We start from the raw sequence: 21,112 nt of genomic DNA, 5'->3' as shown, positions 1-21,112 counted from the left end.
GTTTGTGTCTTAATCTTCCCTGTCGCTGTAATAACTCTCTATGGTCAGATTTTTGTTGTTGTTGTTGTTTGCTCATCTTTTTTGGCCTTTTTCCTTTCTTTTAAATCTGAGTTCTGTTTCTGGGCTAGAAGCAGCTCTGTTTAAGCCAAGGGTTACAGGCCCTGACTGTTTACCTAGTGCTGCATTGGTGTTGCCCTGAGGCCCATAGGGGACCTTCATGTCTGCTGTTGCACTGAGGAGGTGGGATGGGGGCGTGGCTGGCACTCTTGGAGGCTGTAGGTGTCTGGAAAGCTTTGGTCCTAGTGTTAATGTCTGGGCTGTGCTGAGGCCAGTGGGTGTTTCTGTGTTTCCCTGGGGCTTCACTGAAGCATTTGGTGGTCTGGCTGCTGGAGGATCCCTATTTGCCTGGAGCTGCACTGAAGTGCAGGCACCTGCCTCTTCATGCCTACACTGGAAGACATGGTGGTTCTTGGAGCTGGAGTCTGCCATTTCCCTTGGCCATTCCAAGGCACATGGGGAGTCCTGGTGTTGGCTTTTGCCTGCTCCATTGCAATGGGGGTCAGGATCTCCTACTGGATTGCTAAGGTGGGGCTTACTGCTGGCTTGCTGGGAGGCTTCCTGTCCTGGACTATGCTCTCCTTTTACCCAGATGAGACAGACCTTTTTTGGTGACCTTCCAAGTTTATTGAGCTAAAAGATTGTTTCATCCTGCCGTTTTGCTGGTTTGGCTGTTCCAGGATTGTCTTCAGACTCTTACTGTCCCTGGGCTGAGAACTCCTGAACTCCTGAAACTGCTGCTATTGCTGATTGCCTCCAAGGCCTACCACTCGTGCTCCTTCTGTGCTCTGGGCCTGCAGCCACCAGTGTGTCAGAGACCTCTCCTTTTGACCTCTTGGCTTAGGCTAGAAAAGTGTCTCACTTTGATCTTTTGTTGGCTGTGTCACTCCAAAATTTGATTTGAGGCATGATTTTAAAGTTGTTTAGATGGCAGTATTGGGAGAGTTCAGCTGAGTTGCCTTTAATGGCTGTGCTGAGATTCTCACTAAGTGCCCTCTTGTTTCCACTGACAGTTACTGTCTTAAGCAAACCTTGAATGTCTCTTGGCTGCTTAGTATTTCTTTTAAAAATATGAATGAAGAAAAATACTACTTGTTTTAGTTGTAATCAATTATAACAGATTTTAGAATAATAATAGTTTCTTGGTTTCTTGGTTTGAAACTAATGGGAAAAGCTGAAAATATGGTGTCTTTTTACTGGGGCCAGGCCCTGGGTTATAGACTCCTCCCTACCAGAGTTGCGTATTTCTGTCTGAAATGTACCTCTTACCACTCTTCCTTTGCCCCACAAAAAGCAGCAGATGCTCTCTCAGCTCAGTAAATAGGGAATGGAGGGAGAAAGCTAGATGGAAGTGCAGTATGGGTAATTGCTCTTGTCCTGAATGAAAAAGAATGAAATCAGCTGAAGCTAGTCCTTTCTCTCCAGAGGCTACTCAGGGCAGGGACTTAAGGTAGGAAAACCTGTTTAGGAGGAAACAGACAGCTTTGTAGCCCATCCTGGAAACCACCATAGGAAAACACAAAGAGAAGAAACAAACTCAAAGAAGGCTTTAACATCAGACATTTCAAGAGAAAAAACCCAGAACCTAAGTAGATGAATCAACATAAAACATTAAAAGCAAAAGAAATGATGAATAATAGATCTTCAAAGAGAGTGTTTCTTTTTTTATTATGAACTTGACAAACATGAACAGATGTGAATATTTCCCTATATGAAAAAAGAACTGAAAGAGAACTGCATTTGAAACTGTGAATTGATACAACATAGGACTTTTTTTTTAAACAAAACTACCCTAAAGGCAAAGAAAAGTGGGCTAATGTCTGATGAAATACAGAATCCTCTGCACTCTCAAGATGGTATGGAATAATAAGAAAATCTGGAATGTACTTAAAGAGAAAAGAAATTTGTAAAATCAAAAAGTTAGGCTTGAGTATAGGCCAGAATTTTTACCTCTCAACTCAGAATTCTAAAACTCCCTATATTAGAAAAAAAAATTTTTGAATCCATTATAGAGCATCTCTTTAAAGAAGAGAAAGAAAAATTAGGAGTTTTAGAAACCAAATGGTCTGAAGGGAAGAAAACCTGGAAGAAGACAAAGAAAAAGCAGATTTTAAAAGAACACAAGAAGGTGGGGAAGGGTTATATAGGAATAGTAGGTGATATAAAAACAAAATATATCAGTTAAATTTATTTTAATAAAAAAGAAGTTTTGAAGCTAGGCACATACCTCTAAAAAGTCAAAAGACAAAAAGATTCCATATATATATACTAAAGAGATATATACATATGTATATACATATATATACACATACATATACATATATACACATACATACATACACACATATGTGTGTGTCTGTGTGTGTATACATACATACATATATACATATATATGTATGTATGTATATATATGTACACACTAAGGTATTTATGCCCCTACCAAAGTGGTTGTCTAATAGTTGGGCGATGGTTGAACAATATATATGATAAATTCAACAGCGTAAATTAAAATAACACTTTAAAATAACAATTTAAATAAAGCTGAACTTTTTGTAATGCTAATGAATAGTCTTGACTGAGAAGAAATGAAGAAAAATGTACCTCCTTTCTTTGAAGTGAAGAGGTGGGGAATTTTGGGTACTGAATGTTGTAGATACAGTTACAGTTGCTTTGTCCAGTAGTTTTAGTTAACTGCTTTTCTTTGTTATAAGGTAAAACTCATTGGAGTGAGTATAGGAGTCATATATAGAAATACTGTTTTTGTTGTCCAGTCATTTCAGTCATGTCTGACTTTTTGTGACCTCATGTGTGGTTTTCTTGGTAAAGATACTGGAGTGATTTGCTGTTTCTTTTTCTAGTTCATTTTACAGATGAAGAAGAAACTGAGGCCAATGAGGTTAAGTGACTTGTGTAGGGTCACACAACTAGTAAGTGTTTAAGGCTTGACTTGAACTCAGATCTTCTGACTCTAGGCCTGGTGCTCTGTCCACTCTGTCACCCATCTGCTCTATCTAGACATGAATATGATGTAAAAACAAAAGCTAGGTGGCACAGTGGACGGAGTAGGGGGCCTGGAGTCAGGGAGACTCATCTTTGTGACTTCAAATCTGGCCTCAGATACTTACAGTTGTGTGATTCTAAGCAAGTTACTTAATCCTGCTTGCCTCAGTTCCTTCTTTTGTAAATGAGCTAGAGCAAAAAGGCAAACCACTTCAGTATCTTTGCCAAGAAAACCCCAAACAGGGACACAAAGAGTCTGACACAAATGAAGAATGACCAACAACAACAAAAATGAAAGGCATGAATAAAAATGTAAAATAATTTGGAACCAGGTGAATTTGATACAAGCCAAATCATCCAACATTGAAAACAGTGTACACAGAGACAGTTTAGCGATCATAGGTATTCCAGGAAGCATGTAACCAAAACGCCTCAAAACTTGAGTAACACAATGCAGGAAATAATACAATAAAATTGCCCATTGGTTCTGAATAAAGACTAAATATTGATAGAGAAAATGCACCTGCCTTCAGAAAAAAAATTATACTCCAAAATCTGACTCATAATAGTTAAATTTAACAATTCCAGTGACAACAAATATCAGTAGTGCTCAGAAAAAGATCATCCAATAAGAAGATGGGAAATCCAAATAAAACAGTATTACTTCATTACTGTGAGATGTTGCGAAAGGAGATGGAATAATATGTTGTCAGAAGCAAAGTATTTCATGTTTCAACCCTGCAAAACCTAACCATCCATGAAAAAAGATGGACATCTAACAAAAAAGTCATTTCAGTAATTTCTTTTCAGAAAAACATGTGTGCAGATTATTCAATTTAATAGCATCCAAAGGATAGGAACACATGAAAGCTAAAGAAGTAGTACTATCAAACACAGATTAAGTAATGTAATCTTAATCACTTGGTGCTTAGAGGCTATTTTTGTTTGTTTTTAAAGAGCAAGATTGGCATGACGTATACACGTTGAAGAGCAAAGGACAGTCATCATGGGATGTAAAAAAGGAACAAGTGGAGAAAGCATTAATAAACAAGTAGGGGAAAACCACAAGCCAAACAATCCTAACTTTAAATGTGAATGAATTAAAGCTCAGTACAACCAAACAGGATGGCAAAATGGAAGACAAAACCTTAGAAGCTGTTATTTACAAGAAATAGCTACAAGTATGTTCCCCATCTACTGAGTAAAGGTTTTACCTAGTAAACTCTTACTTATTTCTATATTATTTCCCCATGAAAATGTGAGCTTCTCAAGGGGCAGTGATGGTTTTTACCTTTCTTTATATCCCTAGCACTTAGAACCCTAACCTACCTCATTACATTCTTTGATTGGGACTATGGTGACCTAGTTCAAGCTATTTTGTATTAAGTTAGCTGCTTGGTACAGCATGCTAAGCAGTGTCTCACCAAGCAGACTTCAAAGCTTATTACTACCTTTATGATATATTTAATCCCAGGAGAATCTATTTACCCAAGAGCAGAGATCACTTCCCCTTCATTCTGGATATTAGAAAGGGTTCTTCTTAACTCTTTTGAGGAGCTGAGGACACCCTCCCTTTGGGGTAATGAAACCCCATATTCATCCCCCCTGTTCTATAGTCCTTTATTTCCTCAAGCCTTGGTTTCTAGCTCCTCTCAGCCCAGCTTACTTTAACCCTGGGCAATGTAATCAATTGGGATTCATGAGATTCCCATATTAAGTTTTTTCTCTTTGGTTATGCAGTGACTTTTTCCTGCAATGTAGTTGTTGTCTGTTTTACTTCCTTCCACAATTACATCTGCATAGCTAAATAATCTTGATATGATCCAACCAAACCAGGTACATTAAAAAGAAATTTTAAAATTGAGTGGTATCTCATGGGTAGTTTGGGGTGTTACGTCCCCAGTTTATTCTTCATATATCTTGTTTGTGTATTGTTTGTGTGTTGTCTTCTCCATTAAACTTAACTCTTTGGGAGCAGGGACTGTCTTTTGCTTTTCTTCGTATCCTCAGAGATTAGCACAATGTCTAATAAATAGTAGGTGCTTAATAAATGTTTAGGTAGCTAGATGGCTTAATAGATAAGAGTGCTGGACCTGGAGTCAGGAAGATCTGAATTAAATCCAGCCTTAAATACTTACTAGCTTTGCGACCCTGGGTAAGTTACTCAACCTCTGTTTGCCTTAATTTGGTGGAGAAGGAAATGGCAAACTACTCTAATGTCTTTGCAAAGGAAACTTCATGGATAGTATGATCCACGGGGTCATGAAGAGTCAAGACACTATTGAATGACTTAACAACAATGCTTTTGAAGGGCAGTAGCTGGCTCAATGGATAGAGCACTGGGCCTGGAGTCAGAAGACCAGAGTTCCAGTCAGGCCTCAGACACTTATTAGCTGTGTGACGTTGGGCAAGTCACTTACCCCTGCTTGCTTCAGTTTCTTCTTCTGTAAAATGAGCTGGAGATGGAAATGGCAAACCACTCCTGTGTCACACCCCCAGTGTGATCTTGAAGAGTCTATATAGCTAAAGCAGCTGAGCAACAATAAATATTTATTGGCTGCCATTATGTACAATGTTTTCCTGGTTCTGCTCATTTCACTTTGCATCCATTTTTTTTGTTAATTCCCTTGATATTCTTTACCTCTTGTTCTTCTAGATTAATTTTGTTGTTATTTTTTCTGGCTCTATAAAATAATTTTTGATAGTTTGATTGGAATGACACTGAAGAGCCAAATTAGTTAAGGCATAATTGTCATTTTTGTTTTATTGACTTGGCCTACCCATGAGCAACTGATATTTTTCAATTGTTTAGATTTACTTTATCTATGTGAAAAGTTTTTTGTAAGTGTGTTCATACTGTTTCTGGGTTTATCCTGGCAGGTAGATGCCCACATATTTTATATTGTCTACAGTTATTTTAAATGGAATTTCTCTTTCTATCTCTTCCTGCTAGGCTTTATTGGTCATATAAAGAAATGCTGATGATTTATGTGGGTTTATTTTATATCCTGCCAACTTTGCCAAAGTTGTTAATTATTTCATGTAATTTTTAATTGGTGCTATTTGGTTCTGTAATTATACTTTCATGTCTTCTGCAAAGAGTGACAGTTTTGTTTCTTTATTGCCTATTCTAATTCCTTCAATTTATTTTTCTTTTCTTATTGCTAACACTAACAATTCTAGTACAATATCAAATAATAGTGGTGATAATAGTGGTGACGGGCATCCTTGCTGTACCCCGATCTTATTGGGAAGGCTTCTAGATTATCCCTATTGTAGATAACGCTTGTTGTTAGTTTTAAATAGATAATGCTTATTATTTTAATGAACACTCCTTTTATTCCTATGCTCTAATATTTTAATAGAAATGGGTGCTGCATTTTGTCAGAGGCTTTTTCTGTATCTATTGAGATAATCATATGATTTCTATTGGTTTTGTTATTCATATAGTTGATAACATTGATAGCTTTCCTAACACTGCATTCCTGGTATAAATCCCACCTGGTTATAATTCAGCTTAAGCATAACAGATTCTGCTCCAGCCCTTTACCTTTACTCTGTGTGTGTCTCTCTGCTTCAAGTGTGTTTCTTGTAAACAACATATGGTAGGATTCTGTGTTTTGATCCACTGTGTTATCCACTTCCATTTTATGGGAGAGGTCATCCCCTTCACATTCACAGTTATGATTACTTGTTGTGTATTTCCCTCCATCCTATTCTTCTTCCTATTTGTCCTCTATCTCCTTTCACCCTTTCCTTTCTCACCAGTGTTTTCCTTATGTCTGCCCTCTCTTCTGTCAGTCCCCCCTACCCACTCCACTTGATCTTCTCCTCTCCTACTTCCCTGTTGGATAAGATAGATTTCTATATTCAACTGATTGTGTATATGATTCCCTCTTTGATGAGAGTAAGGTTTCATTGTGGGACCATTGTGCCACAAAGGTGCCCATTGTGGGACTCCCCGCCACCCCAAAACACACAGTCTTCCCCTCCACTCAAATAGGACTTTAGCGCCTCTTCATTTGAAGTAATTTACCCCATTCTACCTCTCCCTTCTTTCTGCACCTCTTGTACTCCTTTTTCATCCCTTAAATATTTTCATGTCATTCCCTCAAATTCACCTTATACCTGCACCCTCTGTGTATGTATATTCCTTCTAGCTGTTCTATTAGTGATACAATTTTTAAGAATCACGAGTATTATCATCCCATGTAGGGATGGAAATAGTGTAACTGTTGGATTCCTTACGTTTTCTTTTCTCTTTTTACCTGTTTATGCTTTTCTTGGGTCTTGCTATTGGAGGTCAAATTTCTGGTTTAGTTCTGGTCTTCTTCTTATGAAAGTTTCAAACCCCTCTTATTTTGTTGAATAACCATTTCCCCCCCTTGTTGTGTTATATTTAATCTTGCCTGGCAAGTGATTCTTAGTGCTAGCTTCTTTGCCTTCTGGAATATCATGTTCCATGACCTCTGGTCTTTTAATGTTATAGCTGCCAAGTCCTGTGTAATCTTCATTGTGATTCTTCAATATTTAAATTGTTTCTTTCTGGCTACTTGTAGTATTTTTTCATTGTCCTGAGGGTTCTGTAATTTGTATATAATGTTCCTTTGATTTTTTATTTTGGAATCACTTTCCTGAGGTGATTTATAGATTCTTTCAGTGCCTATTATTGTCCTCTGGTTCCTGGACATCAGGGAAGTCTTCCTTGATAATTTTTTGAAAGATGCTGTTTAGGTCCTCCTTTTGATTATGGCTTTCAGGAATTCCAGTGGTTCTAATATTGTCTCTCCTGGATCAATTTTCCAGATCAGTTGTTTTTCCCATGTGATATTTTACATTTTCTTCCACTTTTTCATTCTTTTTATTTTGTTTGATTGATTCTTGATGTCTCATAGAGTCAATAGCTTACACTTACCTGGTTCTAATTTTTAAGCTGTTGTTTTCCTCAGGTATCTTTTATACTTTCTTTTCTATTTGGCTATTTTTAGTCTTTTTAAAAATAATATAAATATTTTTATTTTTATTTTTCAACATTAATTTCCACAAGATTTTGAGTTACAAATTTTCTCCCCATCTCTACCTTCCCCCCACCCCAAGATGGCATGTATTCTGATTGCCCCTTTCCCTAGTCTGCCCTCCTTTCTATCAACCCACTCTGCCCCATCCCCTTTCCCTTTAATTTCTTGTAGGGCAAGATAGATTTTTATACCCCCATTGCCTATATATCTTATTTCCAAGTTACATGTAAAAACAATTTTTAAACATTTTTTTAAGAACTCTGAGTTCCAAATTCTCTCCCTTCTTCCCTCCCTACCCACCCTCCTTGAGAAGGCAAGCAATTCAATATACATGTATCAATACAATGATACATGGATCATTATGCAAAACACTTGCATAATAGTCATGTTGTGAAAGACTAACTATATTTCCTTCCATCCTATCCTGTCCCCCTTTTTTCAGTTTTCTCCTCTGACCCTGTCCCTTTTCAAAAGTGTTTGCTTTTGACTACCTCCTCTCCCAGTCTGCCCTCCCTTCTATCATCTCCCCCCTCTTATGCCCTTCCCCCCTACTTACTGTAGGGTAAGATACCCAATTGAGTGTGTATGCTATTTCCTCCTTAAGCCAAATGCCATGAGAGCAAGGTTCACTCATTCCCTTTCACCTACCCCTTCTTCCATTCCATTATAACAGCTTTTCCTTGCAACTTTTATGTGAGATAATTTACCCCATTCTATCTTTCTCTTTCTCCTTCACCCAATATATTCCTGTCTTATCCCTTAATTTGATTTAATTTTTTTTAGATATGATCCCTTCATATTTAACTCACCCTGTGTCCTCTGTCTTATATGTATATTCCTTTCAGCTACCCTAATACTGAGAAAGGTCTCATGAGTTACATATATCATCTTTCCATGTAAGAATGTAAACAAAATGGTTCAATGTTAGTAAGTCCCTTATGATTTCTCTTTCCTGTTTACCTTTTCATGCTTCTCTTGATTCTTGTATTTGAAAGTCAAATTTTCTGTTCAGCTCCGGTCTTTTCATCAAGAATGCCTGAAAGTCCTCAGTTTCTTTTAATGAACATTTTTTCCCCTGAAGGATTATACTCAGTTTTGCCAGGTAGGTGATTCTTGGTTTTAATCCTAGCTCCTTTGACCTCTGCAATATCATATTCCAAGCCCTTTGATACCTTAATGTAGAAGCTGCTAGATCTTCTGTTATCCTGATTGTGTTTCCACACTACTCAAATTGTTTCCCTCTGGCTGCTTGCAGTATTTTCTCCTTGACCTGGGAACTCTGGAATTTGAGCCCACGCTGGGTTGTGCTCAGCTCCCAGCACTGTGTGATAGACCGTTCCCAGCAACCATCCAGGCTGTCTTGGCCTGGAGACTTGTTTCACTCTGTCATTTCATGGGTTTTGTAGCTCTAGAATTTGTTTAGAGTCATTCCTTACAGGTGTTTTGAGGGATTTGGGGGGAGAGCTTAAGCGAGTCTCTGTTTTCATACCACCGTCTTGTCCCTGCTCCTCTATTTATACTCTTTAAGCAGGTTTTTTTTAAAAAAATTGTGTCTCCTTTTCCATTTGGCCAATACTGCTTTTTAAGCAGTTTTCCAAGCTGTTGCTTCTTTTTTTCATAATTCTCCTGCATCACTCTCATTTCTTTTCCCATTTTTCTGCCTCTCTTATTTAATTTTTAAGTTTCTTTTTGAGCTTTTCCAAAAGCTCTTTCTGGGCTTGAAACCACTTATTTTTCTTTGGGGTTTTGCCCATAGGTGTTTTGACATTATTGTCCTATTCTTTGTTTCTGGTTCTTCTCTGTAGCCATAACAACTTTCTATGGTCATATTTGTTTTTGTTGCTTTTTGTTTATCTTATTTTTGACTTTTTTCCTTTCTTTTAAATTTGATCTCTGCTCCCAGTGTGTAAGAGGCTCTCTCTCAGCCTTCTTGTGCCAGTGGTCACAGGCCCTGGCTGTTTATACCTCATGGTATGCTGATGTTGCCCTGAGGCCCACAGGGGACCCTTGTGTCTGATGCTGTATTGAGGTGGTAATGTGCGGGTTCGCTGGTGCTGCTGGAGACTGCAGGCATCTGGCAGCTTGAATGGTGCTGAGCTGGGGTCCTGTTGGTTGTGTGGCATATACTGAGGCCTGGTGGAATTTTTCTGCATTTCCTTGGGTCTACACTGAAGCAAATGGAGGTCTGGTCACTGGAGGATGCCTACCCTCCTGGGGCAGCACTGAAGTACATAGAGGTCTGGCTCTTAGAGTACACCCACCCTTCCAGTGATTGCAGTGCTGAAGCACATGAATGTCTAACCACTGGAGGATGCCTGTTTGTTCAGCGCTGTGCTGGAGCAGATGGAGATTCTTGGAGGTAGAGTCTGCCACTTGCCCTGGCCATGCGAAGGCCATAGAAGGTCTTTGTATTGGTATCTGCCAACATACTGGAGATCGGGGTCTCCCACTGGTTTGCTGAGGTAAGGCTTGCTGCTGGCTTGCTAGGATGCTTCCTGTCCTGGGGTGTGCTCTCCTTCTACCCAATTGAGAAGGACCTCTCCTGATGATCCTCCAAGTCTCCCCAGGCTAAAAGACTGCTCTACCCCTTTTCTCTATTGCCTCTGCTGTTCTAGGATTTCTTCTGGGGTGATATTTTATCATTGTTTGATCGTGAATATGGTAGAACTACAGTGATTTACTGCTTACTCTGCCATCTTGGCTCCCAGAAGTCTCTGTAGGATTTAATTCAATTGCTGGATAAATTATTCTTAATGGGAAGTCTATTTTTTCTTTTTTGCCTGATGGTGTATTTTTATTCCAAGCTCTCTGATCCTTATAATGGTGGCAACTCAATCATCTGTAATCATAATTAAAGCTCCTTAGTACTTGAAATCTTACTTTTTGGTTCCTTTTAGTATTTTTCTTTAAGTTGAAAACTCTAGAATTTGCAGTGTTTTGGGGAGTTTTCATTTTGGGGTTTCTTATAGGAAATGACTGGTGGATTTTTTTTCCTATTTCTCCTTTGCCCTTTGGTTCTAAGAGATCTGATCAATTTTATTTTTTTTTATTTTCTGAAATATGATGTTGAGGCTTTTTTGTCGTGGAATTTAATGATTTTAATAGAGCCCCTATATGTGGATATGAAAATTGCTACATACTTGTTTTTTATTGAAAATTACAGCACTGAAGTTACAAAACCAGTGCCAAAATCCTTTTTAGTGGAGAGCTGAAGAAATTTGTATAGAATTGCTCCTATTGATGATATGAGTTCCATTTGAAAAACCAAATTGACATTGCTTAATTGAATTCCACATTTACACAAGTATAATTTAAAACAGGTACCATTAAGATAACTAAATTAACCAGATGTAGTAGCTTCTAACATTTATTTATCCAAGATTTCCTGAAATTCTATAAATGACATTGTTTAACAGCTTCTCAGCACTCTCAGATCATTTCAGAGACATAAAGAACATGATAAATAATTATTCCTTAACTCTACCTCTGTGAAGTAGTTTCATGGCTTAAATGTCTGTATCTGTCATCTTGGATAAATGGTTCTAGTGACAGAATGTAAAGGATTATGTCCATCTCACTTAATGGAACACAGAAAGAAAATTTATCATTTTTAAAGGTATTTATACTAGTGTTTGATAAACAAGTTTTGGTATTTTAATGCTTTCCATTGATTGATGTCAATATTGAGTTCTTGGCTATGAGAATTTTACCATATATTGGGGTGGGGTAGGAATTGCACGATTATCAGTAGTGGAAAAAGTGCTGAAATTACGTATTTTATATTGAAATTAGTTCAATCCTATAATTGTTTTTGGTGTTGACAGCAAATATTCATACTCTGCTGTATTAGCAAGTGAAACCAAAGATAATATGACAATTGTTCAAAAGCTGCTTAGTTTCACACACTTTTCCTTATAGTGAGACATTTTTGGCAAAAAAAAAAAAGTCCTTTGAAATTTGTGATGGTCCACTATGTTGATCAGAGTTCTCAAGGCTTTCAAAGTTGTATCTTTATAATATTACTGTTACTGTGTACATCGTTCTTCTAGTTCCACTCACCTTGCTTGGCATCAGTTTATTCGAATCTTCCCAGGTTTTTGTGAAGCCACAATTTTCATCATTTCTTGTAGTACAGTTGGGTTCCATCATATTTTTATACATTCATACATTCCTGTTGTTCAGATGCCTGATTGATGGACATTCCTTCAGTTTCCAATTCTTTGCCACTACAAAGAATAAATGTTTTTGTTTATGTAGGTCCTTTCCCTCTTTGATCTCTTGGGAGAAGAGAGTTACTAGTTGTACCTAACTGGGTCAATGGATATACACAGTTTAAGCCTTTTCATCATAGTTCCAAATTTCTTTCCAGAAAGTGACTAGTTCACAGCTCCAGTGACAGTGCATAAATGTACCTATTTTACCACTTCTCCTCTAGCATTTGTCATTTTTTTTGTCATCTTAGCCAATCTGATGGGTGTGAAGTGATATCTTAGAGTTGCTTTAATTCACATATCTTTATTCATATACTTTGATGGAAACAGCTCTTATTCTTATAGATTTGACTCAGTCCCCTATATTTGAGAAATGAGACTTTTATCAGAGAAATTAGCTACAAAGATATTTTTCACATTTATCTATTCTAATATTAGCAGCAATAATTTTTATTTGTGTAAACACTTTTAAATTAAATTTAATCAAAATTATCAATTTTTCATTTTGTGAACCTTGCTATGTCTTGTTTGGTCATAGTCTGATAGGTAATTTCTTCCCTGCTTCATTAATTTATTTTTTATGTCACCCTTTATGTCTAAATCAGGGCTTCTTAAACTTTTTCCATTCTCAATCCATTCAGCACATCCTAAACTGTGGGTCATAACCTATGGGGTCGTGACCCGCAGTTTAGGAAGCACTGGCTAAATCATGCATCCATTTTGAGTTTATCTTGGTATATGCCATAAGATGTTTGTCTGTGCCTAATTTCTGCCAGATTACATTACAGTTTTCCCTACATTTTTTTAATGGTGAATTCTTGCCCTAATAGCTTGGAGCTTTGAGTTTTTCAAATACAAGGTTACTGTGTTCATTTATATATTGTACACCTAATTTTTTCTACTCAGTCTCTATTTCTTACCTAATACCAAATTGTTTTGATGATTATAACTTTATAGTATAATTTGAAATTTGGTACTGCTAGGCCCCCTTCCTTCGATCAATAAAAAAATATTTTGATCTTTTGTTCTACCAGATGAATTTCGTTATTATTTTTCTAGTTGTATAGAGTAATACTTTGGTAATTGAGTAGTATGACACTGAATAAGTAAATTAATATGGGTAATATTATCATTTTTAATATTGGCCTATGAGCAATTTATATTTCTCCAATTATTTGATGTCTTTATTTGTGTGAAGTATTTTGTAATTGTGTTCATAGAGTTCTTACATGTCTTGGTGGGTAGACTCCCCAGTATTTTATAATATGTGCAGTTATTTTAAATGGAATTTTTCTTTCTAGCTTTTCCTGATGGATTTGTTGGTAATTGTAATGGCACACAAAGTGGGGGTTTTCTCTGTTTTTTCTTTTGGAATGTTTCTCAGCACAAAGGCAATCAAGTGCCTTTGACTGAGTCTTGCCTTTGTTTCAATCAAGAGACTTTGACTGAGTCAAGAGTCATTGATGACCAGCTTAAGTCACAAGAAAGCCTAAGTCACATGAGTTTTAGTCACATGGTAGTGACACCCTCCTCCCCTGAAGGAGTGTGTATAACTCTGAGGTTAGCATTTTGCTTTGGGGTGTCGCTCATTGGAAGAGTGTTTGTGTGGAGACTCTGGGTAGCCATTGACGAGCTTCCCAGCTTTGAAAACCCAGATGTTAGTGCTTCTCCATCAGCTGACTATGTATATATTGCTTTGGACAGATGGTTAGAAGCCCTGTCTGCTGATTTGTGTTATTTGCTCTGTTTATATAATTTTTGCTTGTAATTTCTGTTTGTGTTTTCTCTGAAGTTCAGGTACTGACTTTTCCACCTGAACTAAGTGAATGATATATGTATGTTTAATTAAAGTGAGATTGTAAACCCCATAAAGTTGCTTTCCTTAGAAAAACAGATCAAAGAAGCTGCTAGCAGCCATCCTGTGTGCTGTTGTTGGTCTTACACCTCCATAGCAGCTGCTAGTAACATTGTTGATACAGTATGTATAGAATTCTGATGATTTGTGTTGGCTTATTTTATATTCTACCACATTGCAGAAGTTGTTAATTGTTTCAAACGGGTTTTCTGTTTACTCTCTAGGGTTCTCTAGGTAAACCATCATATTTCCAAAAAGTGAAAGTTTTATTTCCTCATTACCTGTGCTTATTCCTTCAATTTCTTTTTTTTAATTTCTCTATTTAGTATTTCTAGTTAGAGTAATAAAGAAATTAAAACCATGAGACCATATAGGTATGACCTAAATAACATCCTTTATGAATGTGAAGTGGAGGCGATAAATAGATTTAAGGGATTAGATCTGGTAGCTAGAGGGCCTAAAGAAGTGTGAACAGAGGTTTGTAATATTGTATAGGAGGCAGCAACAAAAAATATTCCAAACAAAAGGAAGAATTTTAATTACATTAAATTAAAAAGCTTTTGTACAAAGTAGGTGAACTAAGGAAACATCTGATTGCTATACTTTCTCTCTACCCTAGGTCTGAGTTTAGCAAGTACCTGACCTGGATTTGAGTGTGCAAAAGTTCTGCTAGGCTCAGCTACTATCAGACAGCTGGGAAGTTTTCCTAGTTCAGTGATAGAATTGCAGGCTTCCTCTCTTTTTTTCTTCTAAGTTTTGTACCTTGGTTATTCCTCTGAAGGCCTCAGATAGGTCTAGAAAGTGAAACTGAGACTCTACTCTGCTTTTGGGATTTTAGTCTCACTTTTGTGGCTACCTGGAACAAAAACCATTGTTGGGCACAGTTACGTTCTTGGTCAATCCTGGATCTGCACTTGGTACCTCTTCACATTGCGATGCACTAATATGGGTCTGGAGGTGCCTCAGTACAAACCTGGGACCTCCACTTTCCCTGGTGCCAGATTCTCCTTGCTTTGGAGTGCTCCATGCACGGCAAACTCCTGCCTAAACCATGTCTTTAGTGTCTGTAGGACCCTCTGTCAGTCTTCCTTTGTCTGTCTAGGCTAGAAAAATGACCCATGACTTTTTCTTGGGTTTCTACATCAGGATTCAGTCTGGTGCATTTTAGAAATTTGTTTAAGAGAGTGTTTGTAGGATGTAGAGCTAGCTGCACCAGTTCTTGCCATTTCACCATCTTTGCCTGGCCTGCCTACACTGTCTGTCATTTTTTTCTCTAATCCCTTGCATTTTCCTTTTGAAAATTTTGCTCTTCCAGACCCAGGCCTTGCTTGCTCCTACCATTTGTGGCCCTATCCTACTGATCTGCTGCTGAACAAAGCTGGACAAAATCATGAAACACTAACTGGGTCCACTGTAAAATTTTTTTATACAGTCTCAGCTGGGTTCTTATTGCAGCAAGGCAATCCTTTTATATCTCCCTAATCTATTCACTATCCTACTCACCACAGGGGCTTTTTGAAAAGTTTTCATTCAACTTCAAACACCCTCATCCAGCTGAGAACCTTGCCTCATATATTGCTGAAAAAATTGAGCTATTCTCTGGAAATTTTTCTTTTTGTCTATTCCACATCTCGTACCAGACAGTTGCATTCTAACATTATCACCTTCCACACCCCCATTTCTTTTTTTATGATTTTTAAAATTTATTTAATATTTTTAGTTTTCAGCATTGATTTTCACAAGACTTTGAATTACAAATTTTCTCCCCATTTCTACCCTCTCCCCCACTCCAAGATGGCATATATTCTGATTGCCGCGTTCCCCAGTCAGCCCTCCCTTCTGTCACCCCACTCCCCTCCCCAACCCCCTTTTCCCTTACTTTATTGTAGGGCAAGGTAGATTTCTATGCCTCATTGCCTGTATATCTTATTTCCTAGTTGCATGCAAAAACTTTTTTTTTGAACATCTGCTTTTAGGTTCCAAATTCCCTCTCCTCTTCTCTCCCCACCCACCCTCCCTAAGAAGGAAAGCAATTCAACATATGCCACATGTGTATCATTATGTATAACTCTTCCACAATACTCATGTTGTAAAAAACTAACTATATTTTGCTCCTTCCTATCCTATCCTTTATTCAGTTTTCTTCCTTGACCCTGTCCCTTTTTGAAAGTGTTTGCTTTTGATTACCTCTTCCCCCATCTGCCCTCCCTTCTATTGTCCCCCCTTTTTTATCTCCTTCCTCCTTCTTTCCTGTGGGGTAAAATCCCAATTGAATGTGTATGTTATTCCCTCCTCAGGTCTAATCCGATGAGAGCAAGATTCACTCATTCCCCCTCACCTGCCCCCTCTTCCCTTCCATTATGACTGTTATTTCTTGCCACTTTTATGTGAGATAATTTACCCCATTCTATCTCTCCTTTTTCCCCTCTTTCAATACATTCCTCTCTCATCTCTTAATTTGATTTTATTTTTTTTAGATATTGTCCCTTCATATTCAACTTACCCTGTGACCTCTGTCTATATATGTGTGTATATATATGTATATATATGTGTGTGTGTATATATGTATATATATATATATATATATATATACATATACACACACACACACACACACACACACACACACATATATTATTCCCTTCAGCTACCCTAATACTGAGGTCTCATGAATTATACACATCATCTTTCCATGTAGGAATGTAAACAAAACAGTTCAACTTTAGTAAGTCCCTTATGATTTCTCTTTCTTGTTTACCTTTTCATGCTTCTCTTGATTCTTGTGTTTGAAAGCCAAATTTTCCACTGGGCTCTGGTCTTTTCACTAAGAAAGCTTGAAAGCACCCTATTTTATTGAAAGTCTGTATTTTGCCTGGGAGCATGATACTCAGTTTTGCTGGGTAGGTGATTCTTGGTTTTAATCCTAGCTCCATTGACCTCTGGAATATCGTATTCCAAGCCCTTCAATCTCTTAATGTAGAAGCTGCTAGATCTTGGGTTATTCTGACTGTGTTTCCACAATACTGAAATTGTTTCTTTCTGGCTGCTTGCAGTATTTTCTCCTTGATCTGGGAGGTCTGGAATTTGGCAACAATATTCCTAAGAGTTTTCTTTTTGGGATCTTTTTCAGGAAGCAATCTGTGGATTCTTTCAATTTCTATTTTACCCTCTGGCTCTAGAATATCGGGGCAGTTCTCCTTGATAATTTCTTGAAAGATGATATCTAGGCTCTTTTTTTGATCATGGCTTTTAGGTAGTCCAATAATTTTTAAATTATCTCTCCTGGATCTATTCTTCATGCCAGTGGTTTTTCCAATGAGATATTTTACATTATCTTCCATTTTTTTATTCCTTTGGTTCTGTTTTATAATATCTTGATTTCTCATCAGTCACTAGCTTCCACTTGCTCCAATCTAATTTTTAAGGTAGTATTTTCTTCAGTGGTCTTTTGGACCTCCTTTTCCATTTGGCTAATTCTGCCTTTCAAGGCATTCTTTTCCTCATTGACTTTTTGGAGCTCTTCGCCATTTGAGTTAGACCATTTTTGAGGTGTTATTTTCTTCAGTATTTTGGGGGTCTCCTTTAGCCAGTCATTGACTTGTTTTTCATGGTTTTCTCACATCACTCTCATTTTTCTTCCCAATTTTTCCTCTACTTCTCTAACTTGCTTTTCCAAATCCTTTTGGAGCTCTTCCATGGCCTGAGACCAGTTCATGTTTTTCTTGGAGGCTTTTATTGTAGGCTCTTTGACTTTGTTGACTTCTTCTGGCTGTATGTTTTGGTCTTCTTTGTCACTGAAGAAAGAATCCAAAGTCCAAGTGTGAATCTGAGTCTGTTTTTGCTGCCTGGCCATGTTCCCAGTCAACTACTTGACCCTTGAGTTTTTCATCTGGGTATGACTGCTTGTAGAGTAGAGAGTACTTTGTCCCAAGCTTGAGGGGCTGTGCTGTTGTTTTCAGAGCTATTTCCACACAACATGCTCTGCCACACCAGTGCTCCTCCTCCCCCAAGAATTGCCAACCCCAACCGCAACTCAGATCTGAGCAGCCTCTGCACTCCCGCTCTGATCCACCACTTAATTTTTCCCACCAGGTGGGCCTGGGACCAAAAGTAACTGCAGCTGTGGTTCTGTAGCTGCACCACCTCCACTGCCCCTGGGATGGTAGCTGAACTGCGAACTCCATTCACTCAGTCTCTGAAGTTTTTCCCACTAACCTTCTCTGTTGTCTTTGGTGTTTGTGGGTTGAGAAGTCTGGTAACTGCCACAGCTCACTGATTCAGGGCACTACAGCCTGTTCCATCCAGCTCCTGATCTGGTTGGTCCAGGCACAGCCTACGCTGGGCTCTGCTCCACTCCACTTGCAGCACCATGCGATAGACCTTACCTAGCGACCATCCAGGCTGTCCTGGGCTGGAGCCCTGCTTCCCTCTGCTATTTTGTGGGTTCTGCAGTTCTAGAATTTGTTCAGAGCCATTTTTTATAAGTGTTTGGAAGGTCCTGTGGGAGAGCGTTAGGCAAGTCCCTGCTTTCCAGCTGTCATCTTGGCTCCCCACACCCCCATTTCACATGAAGAAATGATCTTATTCTATCTAAGGTAAATGTTTTTACATGAATAGGTCATCCCATTCCATTTTCTCTATCAGGTTTTTCCCCTCTACCTTTTTTTTTAGTTTATTTATTTTTAGTTTTCAACATTCACTTCCATAAGTTTTAAATTTTCTCCCTTTTCCCTCCCTTCCCAAGACGGCCTGCAGTCAGATATTGGCTCTCTCCATATATTCCTATTTAACATATTTTCACATTAGTCATGTTGTATAGAAGAATTATAACAAATGGGAGATACCATGGGAAAGAAAAAAAGCAAAACAAAACAAAACAAAAAAAAGAAAACAGTTTGCTTTGCTGTACATTCAGATTCCACAGTTCTTTCTCAGGATTTGGATGACATTTTCCATCATGAGTCCTTTGGAATTGTTTTAGGTGCTTGCATTGCTGAGAAGGGGTCTATCAAAATCAGTCATTGCACACTGGCTGTTACTGTGTACAGTGTTCTCCTGGTTCTGCCCACTTCACTCAGCATCAGTTCATATATGTTTTTTTTCAGATTGTAATGAAGTCCTCCTGTTCATCATTTCTTATAACACAATAGTATTCCTTTACATTCATTTACTACAATTTGTTCAGCCTTTCCCCAATTGATGGGTATCCCCTCAGTTTCCATTTCTTGGCTACCACAAAGAGAGCTGCTATAAATATTTTTGTACATGTGGGTCATTTTCCCATTTTCCCCTCTATTTTCTCTACTTTTTCACTAACCTTCAGTCACTTCCTGTCTACTGGTTACTTTTTTACTGACTACAAGCATTGTGAAGTCTCCTCATTAAAAAGAAAAACCCTAACTTGATCTGTAATTCCATGTCTCTCCTCTTTTTTGTAAATTAACTGCCTGTTCTTTCTTTCCTCTCATTCTCTTTTTAAGTCCCTGCAGTCTGACTTTTGTTCTCACCATTCAACTGCAACTGCTCTTTCCAAATTTACTAATGATCTCTTAATTGCCAAATCTAGTGGCCTTTTCTTGATTTCCATAGTCTGAACTTTTCTATAGCCTTTGACAATGTTGATCACCTTATTCTGGATACTCTCTCCCCTCTAGTTTTTTTGCTATGCTTCTCTCTCCTGATTGAACTTCTCTGGAAATCTATCTACATCATGCAGGTTAACTGTGAATGTCTCGCATGGCTTTGTCCTCAGCCCTATTTTCTTTTCCTTCTATAATGTTTCACATGGTGATGTTATCTGCTCTTCTGTTCTCAGTTTTCATCTCTGTGCAGATGATTCTCAGTTCCACTGGTCCTCTTTCCCAGTCTATCTCAAGCATTTCCACCTACATATTAGACATCTCAAATTCAATATCGCACACATATCTTAAACTCACCACATCCAAAACTGAACTTCTTATCTTTTTTCTCCCAAACCTTCTTTTATTTCTAACTTCTCTGTTACTGTCCAGGGTGCTACTAGCTTTCAATCATTCAGTTTCACAACCTAGTTGTCATCTTCAGCTCTTCACTCTGTCACCTCCTCCCATATACAATCAATTGCCAAATCCTGTGGATTCTACCTTTGACCTTTCTTTCATATATGTCCCCTTCTCTCTTCCGACCCTGAGACCATTCTGGTACAGACCCTCATCACCTTCCATAGAGTATTTGTTGGTCTTCCTACCTCACATCTCTCCGTAATTCAATTCATCTTCCATTCACTTGTCAAATTGAACTTCCTAAATCACAAGTCTGGCTATATCATCCCACCCTTTAATCAGTTGATAAGTATTTATGAAGTGCTTGGCACTGTACTAAGTTCTAGGAATATAAGGGTAAGCAATGCAACTCCCTCCCCACAAGAAGCTTACATTCTAATGAGGGAGACAACAAGAATATATGCAGATATACAGAGGAGATATAAAGTGAATCAATACAAACATGTACAGTAGTGAAATTAAAAAAAAAGAACTTGTGAAGGAAGACTCTAGCAGTTGGTAAGATCAGGAAAGGTTTCATTCAGAAGAAGTCACTTGAGCAACATCTAAAGTAAGAGAGGATTTTTGAGGTGGAATGAGTAGGTATTGTACTAAGCCCTGGGAGTACAAAAAGAGGCAAAAGATAGTCCCTGCCCACATTGTGCAGTGACTAACTTTGATAGATCTAGCTCTCCTCAGCAATTGAAAGATCTAGGATAATTCCAAAAGACTCATGATGGAAAATGCTGTCCACATCCAGAGAAAGAACTGTGGAGTCTGAATGCAGATGGAAGCATACTATTTTCTCTCCCTTTTTTTGTTTTTGTTTTTCTTTCTCATGATTTCTCCCATTCATTCGAATTCTTCTTTATAGCATGACTAATGTGAAAATGTGTTTAATAAGAATGCGAATGTAGAGCCTTTATCAGATTGCATGCAGTCTTGGGGAGG

At 38.0% G+C, this 21,112-nt stretch overlaps 1 protein-coding gene across 2 annotated transcripts in view; it reads left to right on the top strand.

The window, feature by feature from the left end:
- The window catches only part of SYK (spleen associated tyrosine kinase), a 168,782-nt gene that overhangs the window by 70,088 nt on the left and 77,582 nt on the right, over window positions 1-21,112 (top strand). The window lies entirely within an intron of this gene.

This window comes from Trichosurus vulpecula, chromosome 9 (assembly GCF_011100635.1).
Source record: "Trichosurus vulpecula isolate mTriVul1 chromosome 9, mTriVul1.pri, whole genome shotgun sequence".
Taxonomy (NCBI): domain Eukaryota; kingdom Metazoa; phylum Chordata; class Mammalia; order Diprotodontia; family Phalangeridae; genus Trichosurus; species Trichosurus vulpecula.
This window is presented reverse-complemented; position numbering and strand designations above follow the sequence as displayed.